Source organism: Capra hircus, chromosome 12, assembly GCF_001704415.2.
Source record: "Capra hircus breed San Clemente chromosome 12, ASM170441v1, whole genome shotgun sequence".
Taxonomy (NCBI): domain Eukaryota; kingdom Metazoa; phylum Chordata; class Mammalia; order Artiodactyla; family Bovidae; genus Capra; species Capra hircus.
The window spans coordinates 52255913-52274291 of record NC_030819.1 but is presented as its reverse complement, the minus strand read 5'-3'; the positions used below and the strand labels follow the sequence as shown (position 1 = coordinate 52274291).

The window sequence follows — 18379 nt, the reverse complement described above, 5'->3', positions numbered from 1 at the left end:
AGACAAAACATGCAGCATCTTCTTGTAAAGACAACTGATGACACACAGCTTAAGCTAGAAGTCAAGGCAATACGATTCTGACTTCACAAGACACACCCATTTTATGTACGAAAATAAATAGGCCAAAATATTATCAATGGTTTAGGTTTATACTGTGGCAATCTGGGGGGATTTTTTACCCTCTTTATCCTGAAGATTCTTTGTAGTATAAATATTTCATTAATAATGAAACAAATACATGTACAGTGCTTTGGGGGCCAAAAATGTAAGTAACATGATCCTTCTTAAAAGTTTATAAATTAAAAGAGGTGATGAGATAAAAACCATACACATACTACCCAAAAAGGAGGACACTGAACAAAGTACTATGATTTTTGCATCACAAAAATTTTTTAGATGATAGGGTAGACAAAAATTAATGAAACAAGACCCAATGTGCTGATTTGTATTGGGTTAGCCAAAAAGTTCGGGCTTCCCGTGTGGCTCAGCAGGTAAAGAATTTGCTTGCCATATGGGAGACCTGGGTTTGATCTCTGGGTTGGAAAGATCCCCTGGTGAAGGGAAAGGCTACCCACTCCAGTATTCTGGCCTGGAGAATTTCATGGCCTATACAGTCCATGGGGTCGCAAAGAGTCAGACACGACTGAGCGACTTTCACTTTCACTCTTTTCTTTCAGCCAAAAAGTTCATTCAGGTTTTCCCGTAAGATGTTATGGGAACTTCCTGGCCAGCCCCAAATATTATCTTCCCAACACACACTAAATTGAGTAGTTTAAATGGGAAATACAAAAGGAGCACTGCTACGCCTGCATTTCCAGGGCACCCAGGGGCAAAGTGCCTGCTAATTATCTTCTAAACTCCAGACACCTATGCCCTGTCCATCTGCCCGCTGGCCTAGAGGTCTCATCACTGGTCCCTGCCCACGCTGCCCGCCCAGCTCAACCACACCCTGACATCCACCCTTCTGCTGCACGCCCGTGATTTTGCTCCTCTGGGTCTGGAGAGCCCTTCTCCTTCTGAGTCCCTCCGAGAGCCAGCTCAGCAACCACTCTGCTGAATGCTGTCCACAGTCAAGCAGAGGGAAGAGCGCGACTCTCGTTGGCCCCACAGCCCTTTCCACATTCAGGGACAAGACCCACAACACTGCACGGCAGGTCCACTCCCCAGACGACACGGTCCTTCACAGCAGGGCCCACACCTGGGACTCTGTTCCTAGCGTCAGGCACACCAGGGTGCTCAGCGAACATGTGCGGAATTAAGTGGATGAGGAAGCACAAAAAATGACAAACACTTCGTGGAAAACACCTGAGATTTAGTTGCGGGTAACAGACCTAATTCTTCTGTGGTGCACAGGGTAAACATTTTTTGTTTCAGACAAATATACAAATATATGTGAAATCTTACTACCTGCTCAAGGCATTCAGTACATTAGACTGCACGCTCTGTCACTTCATATGTGTCCGACTCTTTGTGACACCATGGACTGTGGCCCACCAGGCTCCTCTGTCCATGGGATTCTCCTGGCAAGAACACTGGAGCAGGTTGCCATGCCCTCCTCCAGGGGATCTTCCTGACCCAGGGACTGAACCTGAGTCACCTGCATCTCCTGCCCTGCAGGCAGATTCTTTACCTGCTGAGCCATCAGGGAAGCGCACATTAGATCAGGAGACAGGATTAAATGACACTCAGTTCAGTTCAGTCGCTCAGTCGTGTCCGACTCTTTGTGACCCCATGAATTGCAGCACGCCAGGCCTCCCTGTCCATCACCAACTCCCGGAGTTCACTCAGACTCACGTCCATCAAGTCAGTGATGCCATCCAGCCATCTCATCCTCTGTCGTCCCCTTCTCCTCCTGTCCCCAATCCCTCCCAGCATCAGAGTCTTTTCCAGTGAGTCAACTCTTCGCATGAGGTGGCCAAAGTACTGGAGTTTCAGCTTTAGCATCATTCCTTCCAAAGAAACCCCAGGGCTGATCTCCTTCAGAATGGACTAGTGATGTATTTTTAAACATCTTAATTTACTTAAAAAATGCAAGCAGTCATTCACAGAAGATTTCTTAAACTGGTAACTAAAATGTGCCAATGAACTATGTCAGTTCTCTTTTCTGCGGCTTCTCTTTTAACCAGGCTTTTTATACCAAGAGGCTGAGAAGTAGTTTAGGCTTGGGCAGACTATCTAGGGAGTGGCTATGATGATATAAAGGCCAAGTTCAAATAGTCTTCTGCAGGTAAACCCAGATATACCCATTTGAATGTGGAGTTCCAAAGAATAGCAAGGAGAGATAAGAAAGCCTTTCTCAGAGATCAGTGCAAACAAATAGAGGAAAACAATAGAATGGGGAAAACTAGAGATCACTTAAAGAAAATTAGAGATACCAAGGGAACATTTGATGCAAAGATGGGCACAATAAAGGACAGAAATGGCATGGACTTAACAGAAGCATAAGATATTAAGAAGAGATGGCAAGAATACACAGAAGAACTGTACAAAAAGATTTTCATGACCCAGATAATCACGATGCTGTGATCACTCACCTAGAGCCAGACATCCTGGAACACGAAGTAGGCCTTAGGAGGCATCACTACGAACAAAGCTAGTGAAGGTGATGGAATTCCAGCTGAGAAAAGTGCTGCACTCAATATGCCAGCAAATGTGGAAAACTCAGCAGTGACAACAAGACTGGAAAAGGTCTGTTTTCAGTCCAATCCCAAAGAAAGGCAATGCCAAAGAATGCTCAAACTACCGCACAATTGCACTCGTCTCACATGCTAGCAAAGTAAAGCTCAAAAGCCTCCAAGCCAGGCTTCAACAGTACATGAACCGTGAACTTCTAGATGTTCAAGCTGGATTTAGCAAAGACTGAGGAACCACAGATCAAAATGCCGACATCTGTTGGATCATCAAAAAAGCAAGAAAGTTCCAGAAAAATGTCCACTTCTGCTTTAATGACTATGCCAAAGCCTTTGACTGTGTGGACCACAACAAACTGTGGAAAATTCTTCAAGAGATGGGAATACCAGAACACCTGACCTGCCTCCTGAGAAATCTGTATGCAGGTCAAGAAGCAACAGTTAGAACTGGACATGGAACAACAGACTGGTTCCAAATTGGGAAAGGAGTATGTCAAGGCTGTATATTGTCACCCTGCTTGTTTAACTTATATGCAGAGTACATGATGAGAAATGCTGGGCTGGATGAAGTATAAGCTGGAATCAAGATTGCTGGGAGAAATATCAATAACCTCAGATAGGCAGATGACACCACCCTTATGGCAGAAAGTGAAGAAGAAATAAAGAGCCTCTTGAAAGTGAAAGAGGAGAGTGAAAGAAAACTAAGATCATGGCATTTGGTCCCATCACTTCATGGCAAATAGATGGCGAAACAATGGAAATAGAGACTTTATTTTTTTGTTTTTTTTGGCTCCAAAATCACTGCAGATGGTGATTGCAGCCATGAAATTAAAAGATGCTTGCTCCTTGGAAAAACCTATGACTAACCTAGACAGCATATTAAAAAGCAGAGACATTGCTTTGCCAACAAAGTTCCATCTAGTCAAAGCTATGGCTTTTCCAGTAGTCATGTATGGATGTGAGAGTTGGATTCTAAAGAAAGCTGAGCACCAAAGAATCGGTGCTTTTGAACTGTGGTGTTGGAGAAGATTCTTGAGAATCTCTTGAACTGCAAGGAGAGCCAACCAGTCCATCCTAAAGGAAATCACTCCTGTATATTCATTGGAAGGACTGATGCTGAAGCTGAAACTCCAATACTTTGACCAACTGATGGGAAGAACTGACACATTGGAAAACACCCTGATGCTGGGAAAGATTGAAGACAGGAGGAGAAGGGGATAACAGAGGATGAGATGGTTGGATGGCATCACCAACTCAATGGACATGAGTTTGAGTAAGCGCTGGGAGTTGGTGATGGACAGGGAAGCCTGATGTGCTGCAGTCCATGGTGTCGTGAAGAGTCGGACACGACTGAGTGACTGAACGGAACTGAGGAAAACTCACCAGAATTGAAAATAGCCTGCGGGTAATCGCGAATGGTCAGGAGAAAATGCAGCCAGGATCCCTGGGTTCTCAGCAAAGTCACTCTGAGATCACACATCTGTAGAGACAAAAACCCCTTTCTGTGGGGTGTGGGAGCGTTTGCTGAGATAATGCAGGGAAGCAGCACAGCTGACGGCCTTGAACAGAGTAAAGGCATAAAGGATGATGGCTGCTGAGGTTGCCATGGTTTTTGCTGCCCTTGGGAGCATCACTAACCAACTGTGGACCTGACCCGAGTCTCCTCTTCTCTGAACTGGGTGTAGTGACAGGACTGCCTCCAGAATGGCTGTGAGCAATAAGTAAGCCTGACTGCTCTGAGATGTGACTGCTCCTGGCACATAAGTACTCAGTACAGGTCAGCAATGGATGCTGACATTATTGGGCCTCCCAGTTGGATCAGTGGTAAAGAACCTGCTTGCCAACGCCAGAGATGCAGGAGACCCAGGTCCGCTCCCTGGCTTGGGAAGATCCCCTGGAGGAGCGCATGGCAACCCATTCCAGTATTCTTACCTGGAGAATCCTCAAGGACAGAGGAGCCTGATAGGTTATGCTCTATGGGGTCACAAAGAATTAGACATGGCTGACGCTATTAAGAAGAGGTGGCAAGAATACACAGAAGAACTGTACAAAAAAGATCTTCACGACCCAGATAATCATGATGGTGTGATCACTCACCTAGAGTCAGACATCCTGGAATGTGAAGTCAAGTGGGCCTTAGAAAGCATCACTACCAACAAAGCTAGTGGAGGTGATGGAATTCCAGTTGAGCTATTTCAAATCCTGAAAGATGATGCTATGAAAGTGCTGCACTCAATATGCCAGCAAATTTGGAAAACTCAGCAGTGGCCACAGGACTGGAAAAGGTCAGTTTTGATTCCAATCCCAAAGAAAGGCAATGCCAAAGAATGCTCAAACTACCACACAATTCTACTCATCTCACACGCTAGTAAGGTAATGCTCAAAATTCTCCAAGCCAGGCTTCAAAATGTGTGAACCGTGAACTCCCTGATGTTCAAGCTGGTTTTAGAAACAGCAAAGGAACCAGAGATCAAATTGCCAACATCCGCTGGATCATGGAAAAAGCAAGAGAGTTCCAGAAAAACATCTATTTCTGCTTTATTGACTATGCCAAAGCCTTTGACTGTGTGGATTACAATAAACTGTGGAAAATTCTGAAAGAGATGGGAATACTGGACCACCTGACCTGCCTCTTGAGAAATCTGTATGCAGGTCAGGAAGCAACAGTTAGAACTGGACATGGAACAACAGACTGGTTCCAAATAGGAAAAGGGGTACATCAAGGCTGTATATTGTCACCCTGCTTATTTAACTTCCATGCAGAGTACATCATGAGAAACGCTGGGCTGGAAGAAGCACAAGCTGGAATCAAGATTGCTAGGAGAAATATCAATAACCTCAGATATGGAGATGACATCACCCTTATGGCAGAAAGTGAAGAGGAGTTAAAAAGCCTCTTGATGAAAGTGAAAGAGGAGAGTGAAAAAGTTGGCATAAAATTCAACATTCATAAAACTAAGATCATGGCATCTGGTCCCATCACTTCATGGGAAATAGACAGGGAAATAGTGGAAACAGTGTCAGACTTAATTTGTTTGGGCTCCAAAATCACTGCAGATGGTGATTGCAGCCATGAAATTAAAAGACGTTTACTCCTTGGAAGGAAAGTTATGACCAATCTAGACAGCATATTAAAAAGCAGAGACATTACTTTGCCAACAAAGGTCCATCTAGTCAAGGCTATGGCTTTTCCAGTGGTCATGTATGGATGTGAGAGTTGGACTGTGAAGAAGGCTGAGTGCCAAAGAATTGATGCTTTTGAACTGTGGTGTTGGAGAAGACTCTTGAGAGTCCCTTGGACTGCAAGGAGATCCAAACAGTCCATCCTAAAGGAGATCAGTCCTGGGATTTCTTTGGAAGGAATGATGCTAAAGCTGAAACTCCAGTACTTTGGCCACCTCATGGGAGGAGTTGACTCAGTGGAAAAGACTGATGCTGGGAGGGATTGGGGGCAGGAGGAGAAGGGGACAACAGAGGATGAGACGGCTGGATGGCATCACCGACCCGATGGACGTAAGTTTGAGTGAACTCCGGGAGTTGGTGATGGACAGGGAGGCCTGGAGTGCTGCAATTCATGGGGTCACAAAGAGTCGGACACAACTGAGCAACTGAACTGAACTCAACTGAACTGAAGCTACTTAGCGTGAACACACCCTGCCTTTGTTCATGATATTACCCTTGAGGAGCAACGGTCCAGTGTATTGATAGTCCCTGAAGGCTGCAACCTGCTGGACAAATGTGGGACACCCACATGGTCACGATCGTCCAGGCAGCATGTCAGACCTCTGAACCTGAGGCTGCAGAGGGTGTTTGAAGACTGAGAACAGGGCCAGTGAACTAGGCATTCACAGCATCGAGGATCATGCCGGTGCTCTGGAAAAAGGCCAGCTTCTTTCCTTACTGCCTACCCTCTACACAAGGTGTTTATCCCCATACAAGGGAGGACACTAAGACCCAAAGGGCACATGGACTAGAAATGGTGGAAACCAAAGAAAACTCATTCCTGGTGACCCCAAGGCAGGGCTCTGGGCTCTCTGCCAGGCTGACGAAGGGTTGTACCCGCCCCAGTGAGTATCTTAGACCCTTCCACTTAGCTCGACCACCAAACTGGTCGATACTGCAAAGCACTGTACACAACCACCTAAATAATGTGTTCAGCAGTGCAGCCCTTCATCCCGCCAGCTCTGATGGAACAGCTATGAGTGCCTCCAAGGAGGAGCAGCCACCTGAGGGAGGGCGCGGTAAAGGGGCACTTGGCCCGAGCTCCTGGCGGAGCAGAGTGGCTGAACCTCTTCAGACTGCCTGACCAAGAACTATTCAGAAATAAACCATTCAGTTGGTGGAGTGTTCTAAGCGTGACCTTGAATTTCCTGGAATAAAATGAAATCACTTATGAAATGTGTTGGCATTCATAAAAAAAGAAGGAAAATTTAATGGAATAACAAGCATGTAAGTAATTATGTTTAAAATAAAAATAAGGCAATAAAAAGGTATTTACTGAAATTGCTTTTAACTTCTGGGTCTGGCCCAGGTAAAGAAACACTTTTTATAGATGCCAGCATTCTGTTTATCTGGGGAAGGACCTGACAAGCACAGAATACACACATTATGAGATTATGGACAATGAGTCTGGGCTTCCCTGGTAGCTCAGAAGTAAAGAATCCGCCTGCCAATGCAGGAGGCGTTGGTTTGATCCCTGGGCCAGGAAGATCCCCTGGAGAAGGAAATGGCAACCCACTCCAATATTCTTGCCTGGGAAATCAATCCCATGGACAGAGGAGCTGGGCGGGCTGCAGTCCTGGGTTCGCAAAGAGTCAGACACAACTTAGCAACTAAACAACAGTGGGCCCACAGGGGCTTTCATATTTTGCCTCAGCGTCCAGACGACACACATCAACTAACAGTCTGGTGCCGTTTTTCCAAAATGTGTGCAGAGAAACCAGCCGCGGCAATCAGAAGACCAAAGATGCCTGGTGTACAGGAATCCAGGCATGTGGGATTGCTGTCTCGCCATCTCTCTTCAACAACAGCAAGCAGGTGTCAAGAGAACCAGGCAAGCAAAAACGAAGAGCCCACAGCACAGAGCTGGCAAACACTTCTCGGAGGCAGAGAAAGTGCCTGCTTATCAGATCAAGCTGCTCAGCCTGCTCATTTGAACGAATGCTAACTAACATGGAGCCCACCTAACTGCCAGTCCCTGGAGAGGGTAAATCCAACAGGTGGGGAAATGAGAGGCACCCTCCTCCCCTTGCTGATCCAGATCCTGAAGACCTGGGCTGGTGCATGTCACTGGGCAGAGCTCAGGGTTTCCGGGAGTGGCTGGGAGTGGCAGCCCCAGGTTTCCCCAGTCCGAGCTGGACAGACCCACTGGATCTGAACCCCGGGGCTGCTCCAACCTGCCGGTCCCTCCAGCCTCCCCCGCTTCTGCCCCCAGGCTCTCCTGCACACGGGGCCTCACCTACCATGTCTTCCCCAGATCTGCCATACTGGGTCTCCCTAAATCTAGCATGGGCACCCTCCCTTGGGCTCCTGCAGCACCCTGGGTGTCCTGCCAACCCACAGGGTGATCGTCCAGTTCCTTCTCTCTCTCTGTCGCCCTTGAATTGCGTCTAGTCAGGACGCATAGCTTCCTTCTGTCACTATAGCACTTAATTTTAAAGATCAGTTTTCATATTAAAAATGAAGACTTTTCCTGAAAACTGAAAGCCTGGCATCCACAAGCCCCATGTCAAGGTGACCCAAGCTCCAGCTGAGCAGCTGCCATCCCACCCGCTGAGGAATTCGGGCGTTGGGGGATACGGTCCCCACCTCCCCTGTTGTCACAACCTTCCGGCATCACCAGCCGAGCAATTAGAGTTCATCACCAGTTGGGGTTGGAGTATTTGGTGATGAGAACTGTGATTTTGCTCTAGAACTGTAACACTTTCAAAATATGTGCACAATACCTGTTGAAGCAATGAAGAAATTCATTAGCTAGAAACAGTAAAATGTTAGGGTTGTCGTATGGAGTAAAATAATATAAGGGGAAATGTGTGTGACCGACCACACCTTGAGCTTGAAACGTAAGTGATGGTGGGAGAACACTGTTTGGGTGAGGAGGGTGTTTCTGAGTATAGAGCTATAATAATGACAAACATCCCCAAGGAGGAAAAGCTCACGTGGACCTTTCCAATTTTAACAATTCAGTAACATCTTCAAGAACGGTCCTTATTTTTGATCTTATAAATGACCAAAATATATGAATCTTAGAATAGTTCAAATAATCTAAATAATTTTTTTCTGAGAAAAAGTTGCTTAATTTTCTTTCTTCCCCTCACATTTCAAAGACATTTGATTTATTATCTGACACGCAGAGCATGCAACAGGAAAACGTTTCATCTAGTAAAACTATACATACACTAGGTCATGAAGCCACAACCAACTCATACATTTTTCCAATATGCAATAAGCTGAGATTTTTTTGAAAGAAATTAACATTAAACTGGCAGGCTTACAATTTATAAAATCAGCACTGAAATGACGCCAATGCTACACGTACAGCTTCTTATATTTTAATGGTGGAACACAATCATAAATGGCTGAGAATAATGTCAGTTCCATATGTGAAGAGAATAAAAAATTAATTAGAAATTTAGGGTGCTGCTATTTCCACACACGGCAACAACCTCTAGCTGCTGGCTATTCTGTATCTTCACCTTCAATTTCACTCTATCCTGAAAATTGTTCTTCTTACACAGTAGAATTTGCAGCCCCTTTTGCGGCCTAGAAAGCTCAGGAAAGTATGCAGTAATAAAAATATACATATTGTTGTTGGCTGGGAAGTGGGAATGATTTCCCTTTTCAAGACAAGAAATATTTTCTACTAAAAACTCTACAAGCTTTAAAATGTTCTGTTGCCAAATACAATACCTTCAATTCCTTCAAAGTTCAAAACCATTAGGGGCCACTCACTGTCAGGCTCCTACAATTCTTTTAAACAGAACTTAAACTAGGATAGGTTTTTTGAAAATAATTCTTTTTATTTCTCTGAGTTTTAAATGCTGTCATTTTTGCCTTAGGAAGGCACAGTGTTCTCAAAATGTCTAATAAACTAGCATACTGTAACTGGGCACTCTTCCCCAACTTTACTAATGTTTTTCAATCCTAAAAGACAAATAGGACAATTGTAGCATCAGGGTCTAAGGGGGCCCCAAACATCCATACAGTCTATTCTCAGAGAATTGTGCATAACAATGTCTACAACACAGCTGTTTAAATTTTTACTTTAGAAGTCTGGACAGATTCCAAAACCCCTCTCTAGCATGTGCAGAGTTCTCCATTATAAGTGGCCTCCATTCTTTTAGAACTTCCTCATCTTAGAACCATCCGAGCAGACAGAGGGGAAGAGTTGGCGGAATAACATTTAATCTTCAGGTAGACAAGCTCCTCTGGTATATAATTGCTGAGGTTGGCTGTCCTCCTTTTAAAAACCCAGCTCTTAAAACTTCAATTTAAAAGGCACATATTCTGTGATGTGTGGACTACATGATAACCCAATACTGTTTAAACATCTTACTTCTAAATGTAAACAGTTGAGACAGATAAAATACGATGAATGAACTCACTGCTCAGCCAGTAAATCATGAAAGGAAATTGCATTCGTACTGCTTGACTGTTCTTTTCCTTCAGCCAGAAGGTCATTTTAGAAAGGTTATGAACATTTAAGAATCAGCTGCCATGAGACAAACACCTCTCACTGTTAAGCTGTTTCTGCTCTCTTATCACATGAGCAGCTGTCTCTTTATTCAGGGCATATATTTATTCAACCTGTTGTCAACAGACAGAGCATGCTGGCCTTTTCCAGATCTTTAAATGCTTGACTTTAAATACTGATTTATCAGATTTAAGAGGACTTGGCTATTTTCCTTAAAGATCCTATAGTATTTTGTTTGTGCTTTGTTAATTTTTGAATGGCTGATCCAGTTGCAGAGGACTGGGTTAAGCTTGGGTTTGGATGTTTAAATAGGTGAAAACGGAGAACCAAAGTCTCTTCAGGAGTGTTAGCAGAACTCCGCACTCAGATGTCAAATGTCCCCAAATACCCTGGATTCACATATTAGAGCTACAACTAGTAAATTAAATTAACATACTAATCACCGCATGTAATTATTACATGCATGTACAAATACATTCTATGTAAGTTAAACTTCATGATCATCTGAGGTTAAAAAACAAATTTTCTGTTCTTCTAAAAAGCCTCTCAAATGTTAGCAATGTTTTTTATTCAAGTCATCTGGGTAGGAAAGGCACTTTACACTACAATGTCAAGTGCATAAAAAAGTCTTCCTATGTGCTTACCTTCAAATTCAAAATTCAGTCTGGACTCAGAGCCTAAAGACACTCCCATCAAAGAAACAAATAAATTCCATGAATGTCCCAGAAAATGCTAACGCAACATCCTAGAATCAGCACTTAGTATGGAAAAAATTCCAAAAAGAAGACACCTGGCCTCCATAACAAAGTAGACCTCATGAGACACAACGGTTAAAAAGAAACAAACATAGAGCTCACGATAAAGCACCATGTAGTCATGCCAAGGGAGTATTTTAAAAATGAAACTGCATTTCTGTGTTTTATATTATTGCCAGAACTTGATAAATATTATGTGAAGAAAAACTTTTTTCAAGCACTGACATCTCTGTGAATGATAACTGTCAAAAACTGTCTTCCAGGGTAGGACTCTATTCTCGCCCCCTCTAGTTATATATCTTTAAATTAGATGATAAAGTGCTTGAAATAAGACGTTTTTAAACTACATGAAAGAAGCATAGCAAAGACGCCTAAGGTGAAGCTGTACAACAGAAAACATAGGGAGTAAACCCTGAACTAATGCAATATAATCTTCCCCTTTGCATAGAAGTATCTGATCATGAAATAACAACACATCAAAATTAATTCTTCTGTTTGCCTAAGTCATGTTTAACAGTAACTGTTTCCTTATATAAAGAAATTGTCTTCTATTGTAAACAGTAAAGGAAAACTGTCACTGGAGTAAAAACCACCCATTCATAGTTTGAGTTAAACTATTTCAATTAAAGAAATACCGAACAATGCCTAATGGTCTTGTTTGTGTGCAAACTGAGTCCTTTTTTTAAATGAAAACAAACAAACAAACAAGTGACATGCATTTCCTACAATGGTAACTGTAGGTGTGACGCATAGCTCTCTACCAACGAAACAGATTGCTGCAGCTGGGTGCTTGCAAACTTTCTCTTCAAGAGGGAATGAGCTACATCTCTATGCCATCGAATGGCAGGAGAGCCCTGACCAAGGCTGCGAGAGCGGCCCTGTGCATCACCGTGCCGGCACCTCCTCCCTCCCTGGCTCTCACACTGTCCGCCGGCCTGCAGACCGCTTCCCGCCGGGAGGGCTGCAGCGCCCGGTCCAGGCCGGGCGAGCACACACTTGCATGCACACACACCTTCGCCTGCGCTCAGCATTCTGTTGACTAGATCCCTGCACCAAGGGTCAGCGCGCTCGGTCCTGTCGCCCACGCGGGCCGGGGGGCGTTCCCCCAGCTCTGGCATCTCCGTGCCCCCCGCCGTCAGCCCTCGCCGGGGGTCGCCTCCGCCGGCCCTGTCCTCTCGACCCTTGCCCTGTGCACCGACAGCCCAGGCTGGAGCCCCTTGCTTCCACCCGCGGTCGCCTCCTCAGCGCGCTTTTCGCGCGGATCCGCCGAGGCGAGGGCTGGGACAGCGGCGTGGCGTGGCCGGGTGGGCTGCGGGCACCTACCTTCCCGGGTGCTTGGAGGCTGCCCCGCAGGTCCAGACGGCGATCGGAGGCTCAGGAGCGCGCGGTACGCGGAGCAGAGCTGGGCCGGGGTCCGCTCCTCACGCGCGCGCCCTGCATTGCCCTCCCCGCGGCCCCGCGCTCCCCGGTAGCCCGGCAACCGCCACCGCCTCCCGGCCCCACCCACCCGGGGCCCCGCCCACCAGGATTCCCGCCCACGTCCCCTCCGGCCCGCAGGCTCCCGGCGGCGCCACTGCTTGCCCTGCCCCCGTCTGAGCCCCGCCCACCCCATGGCCCGCCTACATCGCAGCCCCGCCCACCTCTCGGCCCCGCCCATTGCCTGCCCCGCCCACAGCAGAGCCACCGCACACCCCCTGGGCTCCGGGTTGTCCCCACGGGCTCCGGGCTGTTCCCACCGGCCCCGGGCACCTTAGGCCGCAGCTGAGCCGCCCGTGGCCCCCGGGGCTGCGGGAGCTGTTGACTGCATCCCGCAGGCGGGCCTGGGCAGGGCGGAAAGTGTTCATCCGGACCGCCAAGAGCGGGGCTGTGTCACTGCCTGCAGCTAGAGTGGCACCCTCGCGTCCACCTGGACCTGCTTCCAGGCTTCGTGCCTCTGCGCTGCTCGTCACCTACCCCGCGCCCGCCTCTGCGCCAGGAAAGGCTCGGGAAGCCATGTGACACGAGTGCAGTGGGTCCGGATCACCAGGACCTGGCCCACCGGGCTCCTCCCCACTTACAGAGGCTTTTCCCGGCGGGTCCACAGGACACTGGCTTCCAGAGGGCCCGGTGCACCCATAAGCCCAACGCGGTCTGGTCCAAGCTCCTGGGGATCCAGGCCTCCACACACATCTCGTGAACGGATGGTGTCCAAACTTCACTTTGCACACTTAAGAAGCAGAGCTGATGGTGCCCACTCCACACCTTTGGTGGATGGAGTAAAAGGACCAAGTACAGAAAGCGTTTTTCTGCAGTAGAATGCTATAGAAATGTATGCAATTATCATCATCTGGCCGGTGAGTAAGTGGACAAACTTCTCTCCAGCCCAAGATGCCACACACGTGTTGCGTTGGTGCAGAGGAGCACACTGCTCCCTTTGTTGGCTTTGATTCCCTGGCAAAACTTCACGTTCCTTTGAATGGAAACAAATCCTCTGTTTCCCTTCTGTACCCCAAGGCCCACAGTAGGCTTCAATAAGTGTTTGTAGATTGAATACGTTGCTACAGTTAGTTACCCATACACATGACCCCACACTGAGAATGCCCAGTGCAGTACTAGGTAGCTGTGAAAGATACTTTAAAAATATCCTTCCAAGTGTCAACCTCAAGGTTGTCATGGCCGGAATAGAAACTGCAATAATAACTTACTTTTAATAATTTACAAATGATATACCCTATCCTATTTGAGGACTTTCCGGGTGGCGCTATTGGTAAAGAACCTGACTGCCAATGCAGGAGACATAAGCGATGCCGGTTTGATCCCTGGGTCAGGAAAATTCTCTGGAAAAGGGAATGACTACCCACTCCAGTATTCTTGCCTAGAGAATCCCATGGAGAATTCTCCAGGGCTACAGTCCACGGGGTCACAAAGAGCTGGGCACGACTGAAGCGGCTTAGCATGCACGCACACATTATAGGTGAGCCTGCATTTCCCAAACCTACCTGTCAGCTGTGATCTGGAACCACAACACTCCCTGAACTTCACTCACAAGCTCCCTCTTAGATGGAAGTCACCTGTTTGTCTAACTGGACCCCCACCTCCCTGAGGGCACCTCTTATTTTCTTAGTAGCCCAGAGCTTAGCACACAGGGGATCCTTCGTCTACCATCCCTAAGCTGACTTATTGCTGCTTCTTTGTAAGGTCTCATATATTCATCCTTTTCCCTCTTTCTCTCTTTACCCCATCACCTCAACCACAGTGCAGGCCCTCCGCACCTTTTGCCTGAATGCCCTGCCTTTTCAAACCTCCCTTCCCGCTACCCTGTCCAGCCCATCTGTCTTCCTCCTGCCTTATATCATGGTCACTGACCAGTGAAAAGATTTACAAGGATTCTTCACTGTGAAGGATGACTTCTCCATCCTTTAAATTAGCAGTCAGGGATTTCCATGTTTGGGCTCCACCCACATCTTCAGCCTTATCTTTCCTCTCTCTACACCGACCACTTCATATTCCGGCCAAACTGGTCTGCATGCCTTGCCTCCAGTGTGCCCTGAACTTGCCCTTCCTCTGCTCCCCAAGCTTCCTCTTCATGCTCACCTCTTTCCCTCACCTGACTCCTGCGCACGCCAGAAGCCACAGCTCTCACGAGTCTCCCTAAGGTCTGAGGCCTTCTTAAGACAAGGACAGGACTTGCCACATTCTCCCTCCTGCCCTGTTTCTGTGAGTTAGCTTTCTTCCTCAAGGAGTTAAAAGGAGTTCTGCTTTCAAGAAGCAGCATATTTTGCTCAACGTATACCTTTGATAGTATCGAACGTTCACATGAATGTTCAGTGTTTTCTGAGAGGAATTTAATCTGCCAGCCCAGGAATTCCTTTGTTTTCTTCTGGCCTCCCTTTCTGCTTGAGACAGTAGCACATTACTTTGTTCAGTCATTTTGCACCATCTCACGTGTGTGTGGCTGAGTTTCCCCTGAGCCCGCTAACTCTCCATGGACAGGTCTGATACACACACACGGCCGCTGGCATTGCACATTCTAGCCTTGGATGCTAAATTGCTGCTCACTAGTTGTATGCCCTTGGAAAAGTTACTTGACCTTCCCAAACTTCTGCTTCTTCAACTGTGAAAGGCGTTGTTCCGTTGGTCGTTGTTCAGTAAGATAAGGGATGGAAAGAGTCAGCCCAATGTCTGGCACACAGTCAGTGCTCACTAAATGGCAGCCTTTTGCAGGCACACAGTGCCAAGCATCAGAGATGTGTGATAACCCAAATGGTGCTTGATAGCGAGGAGCCCTGAACAGCTGCACTGTGGCTATTAAGTGCATTTTACTCTTTTTGTTTTAACTTTTTGGCATGTGGGGTCTTAGTTCGTCGACCAGGGATGGAACCCACACCCCCTCAGTGGAAGTGTGGAATCTTAACCACTGGACTGCCAGGGAAGTCCCACATGCATGTGTTCTCAGTTGCTCAATCCGACTCTTTGGGGCCCTGTGGACAGTAACCCGCAGGATCCTCTCTTCATTCATGGGATTCTCCAGGCATGAGTACTGGAGTGGGTAGCCAATCCCTTCTCCAGGGAATCTTTCCAATCTGGGGACTGAAACTGTGTCTCCAGCATTGGCAGAAGGATTCTTTACCACTAAGCCATCTGGGAAGCCCAGGGAAGTTCCACACTGGTTGTTATTAATGAATTGAAATTTTACTGACAAAGCCAAATTCTTCTTTTTTTTTTTTTGGCTACTGGGGATTGATGGATCTTAGTTCCCTGGGACCAGTGATCAAACCCTGGTCCATGGCAGTGAAAGTCCAGAGTCTTAACCGCTAGACCACTAAGCAATTCCCTGAAAGAACCAAATTCTTATGAGGATTTTGGTAGAGGTGTAGTTTTAAAGATTATGTTAAGAGTTGGCTTTCTGAAGCTAGTTTTAACAATAGCTAGGCTGATTTGAAGTGTATTTGTTTAGAATATGTTCCTAAAAAAGTTGAACCAGTGAAGTTAACAAACCTCTTGGGAAAATAGTTTCCATGACAAGCTACCTCACTGGAATAAAAGTTAATGGAAAACTGCTTGACTTTCAAGTAATTTCCAGCATACAACACTATTTAATGGGGGAAAGGAACAGAATGCAAGTCACATGAGAACTGTGAATTCTGTCTGTTCCTTCACAGTGCCTGGTGCATAGTAGGTACTCATTAAAAATTCGTTGAATGAATGAATAAATAGGGGTAAAAATCTCAAAGAGCTACAAAGTTTGCCAAATATAGTTAGGAAAATAAAGGGGAATATAACCAAGACCCAAATATTTAAGTAATTCTCAGCACCCATTGCTGACCACTAATGTCAGACCATCTGTGTAGGGCGGGGGCCTGACAGGGAGCAACTTGTCCAAGGTCACACACCAAGTTAATAACAAAGCAAGATCCAAAATCCAGACCTCCTGACTCTTAATATAATCATCACCATACCAAGAATGCATAAATTAATACATGTGGCTTAGGGCTTCCCTGGTGGCTCAGATGGTAAAGAATCTGCCTGCAATGCAGGAGAGCCAGGTTTGATTCCTGGGTCGGGAAGATCCTCTGGAGAAGGGAATGACAACCCACTCCAGTGTTCTTACCTGGGAAATCCCAAGGACAGAGGAGCCTGGTGGGCTACAGTCCATAGGGTCACAAAGAGTTGGACATGCCTGAGTGACTAACACAGGCCAAGGAGGGTATTTATTCAGTTGATATAATGTCAAACTCATGACATCTGTAGTGCAAAATTGCTGTACGTTGCAGCAGGTGCACTGATCCTGGTGAGTTTATGACACCATGTTGGTCAAAATCTTCTGTGTTTACTGAGAGAAGAAACAAACCATGATGTTCCTTTTCTGCTCCCCAAGAAACACAGGGGACTGACTCCTCTGTACATGGTGGGATGAAGAAGCAGGCTTACTGGACAGTAGCCCCCAAGGCTAGGCTGTAGGGCTGTCTAAGTCCTGGGTGCCACTGACAGGATGGAGAAAGCTGTACTTCTCAGAATGCTTCTCAGAGAGGGAGCAGGTTGTGTTGGAAGAATTGGTCTGATCAAGTCGCTTAGAACCCCCATGTTATCTCCCTCCGCCCCCTCATCAAAGGGCAGAGTTAAGTCACAATGGGTGATGCTGAAGTACTTTGCAAGCAAGGATGTGAGAGATGGTCAGGCTGGAGTGGTGATTTCAGCCAGTGAGTGGATCTGAGGGAGCATGCCCACCAGGGAGCCTCCTTACGCCCCCTTTCGTAGCCCATTCCTCTAAGTAGTGCTGACAACATGTTAAAGAATCACTCCTTAATGGTGCACTGGTTTCTGAAAGTTTCCAGGGTGTCCTGGACTGGCCCTGCTATCACAGAGAGTCTGACCAACTACACCAATGATGGATGCATGAGTGTGGTCCAGAACTGAAGCAGAGAAAGAATGACTTGGATCCCAAGGTCCTTTATAGTTGAAGATTCTAGGCCAACAATGGAAAATTTGATCAAAAAATTCTAATAACTCTCATAAAATATACCAAACAAAAGTGTTTTAAAAGCTCATTCCCCCCCTAGAATTTTGGCTGTAATGTGTGCTAACAGTCAAGTTCAGCTCCATGCAATTCTTATAACAGAATTAACTGCCCAGCCCTAAAACAAAAGAACCTGAATTGAAATCAGACTCCAGTGGTGCACTTAATTAGTCCTGTGAGCTTGCACTTGATATTTAATCCCTCTGAGACTCTCTTTTCTCATCTGTATAATTGCAGCAACAAAACTAATTGCTGGAAATTTAAATGAGATGGTGTCCTAAAAATACTGACAAAGTGTTTGACACACAAGTACTCCATAGATATGAGTGAATTAATAACTAGTGCATTAATAAATGCTAGTGAATGTTGCTAAGTAATAATCTGTAAAGTTTTGTATGAAATCTTTATGAGGGTGATAACACATGAGAGATAGCTATTTGGCCTTGAGATCAGTATATATGTGAAAAATTTATAGTCAATAAATAAATTTATTCACGAGAGATATATTCTTTTTTTTCCCAAGAAAAAAATCCCAGAAGGAGTTAGTGAAAACTTGCTCAAGAATTCTTAATATAATCAAATGTAATATGAAATATATATTATGTACAAACCCATATTGAATCTGTAAACTGAAATCTCACAAAACCCCACTGGGACTCTCCAGGGAGGAATAATAACCTTTAGTTAACTATTGCATCAAACTTTTCACTTTTCACTGACATTCTCCAAGAAAGTATCGATTCCTTGGAAACACAAAAAGAATGTGCATATAATGTCAAAATATGTGCATAATATATATATGCCC

General features: G+C 45.9%; 1 protein-coding gene across 4 annotated transcripts in view; it reads right to left on the bottom strand.

Annotated features, from left to right (window-relative positions):
• Window positions 1-18379, bottom strand: part of TNFRSF19 (TNF receptor superfamily member 19) — a 96452-nt gene that overhangs the window by 74702 nt on the left and 3371 nt on the right. Inside the window, exon 1 of one of the 4 annotated variants that reach the window (XM_018056558.1) lies at window positions 12402-12570. The exons of the other annotated variants lie outside the window; for them this stretch is intronic. The gene's annotated coding sequence lies outside the window, so the exon portion shown is untranslated. Of the gene's footprint in view, window positions 1-12401; window positions 12571-18379 lie in introns of those variants that run through there. 4 annotated transcript variants of the gene reach the window in all.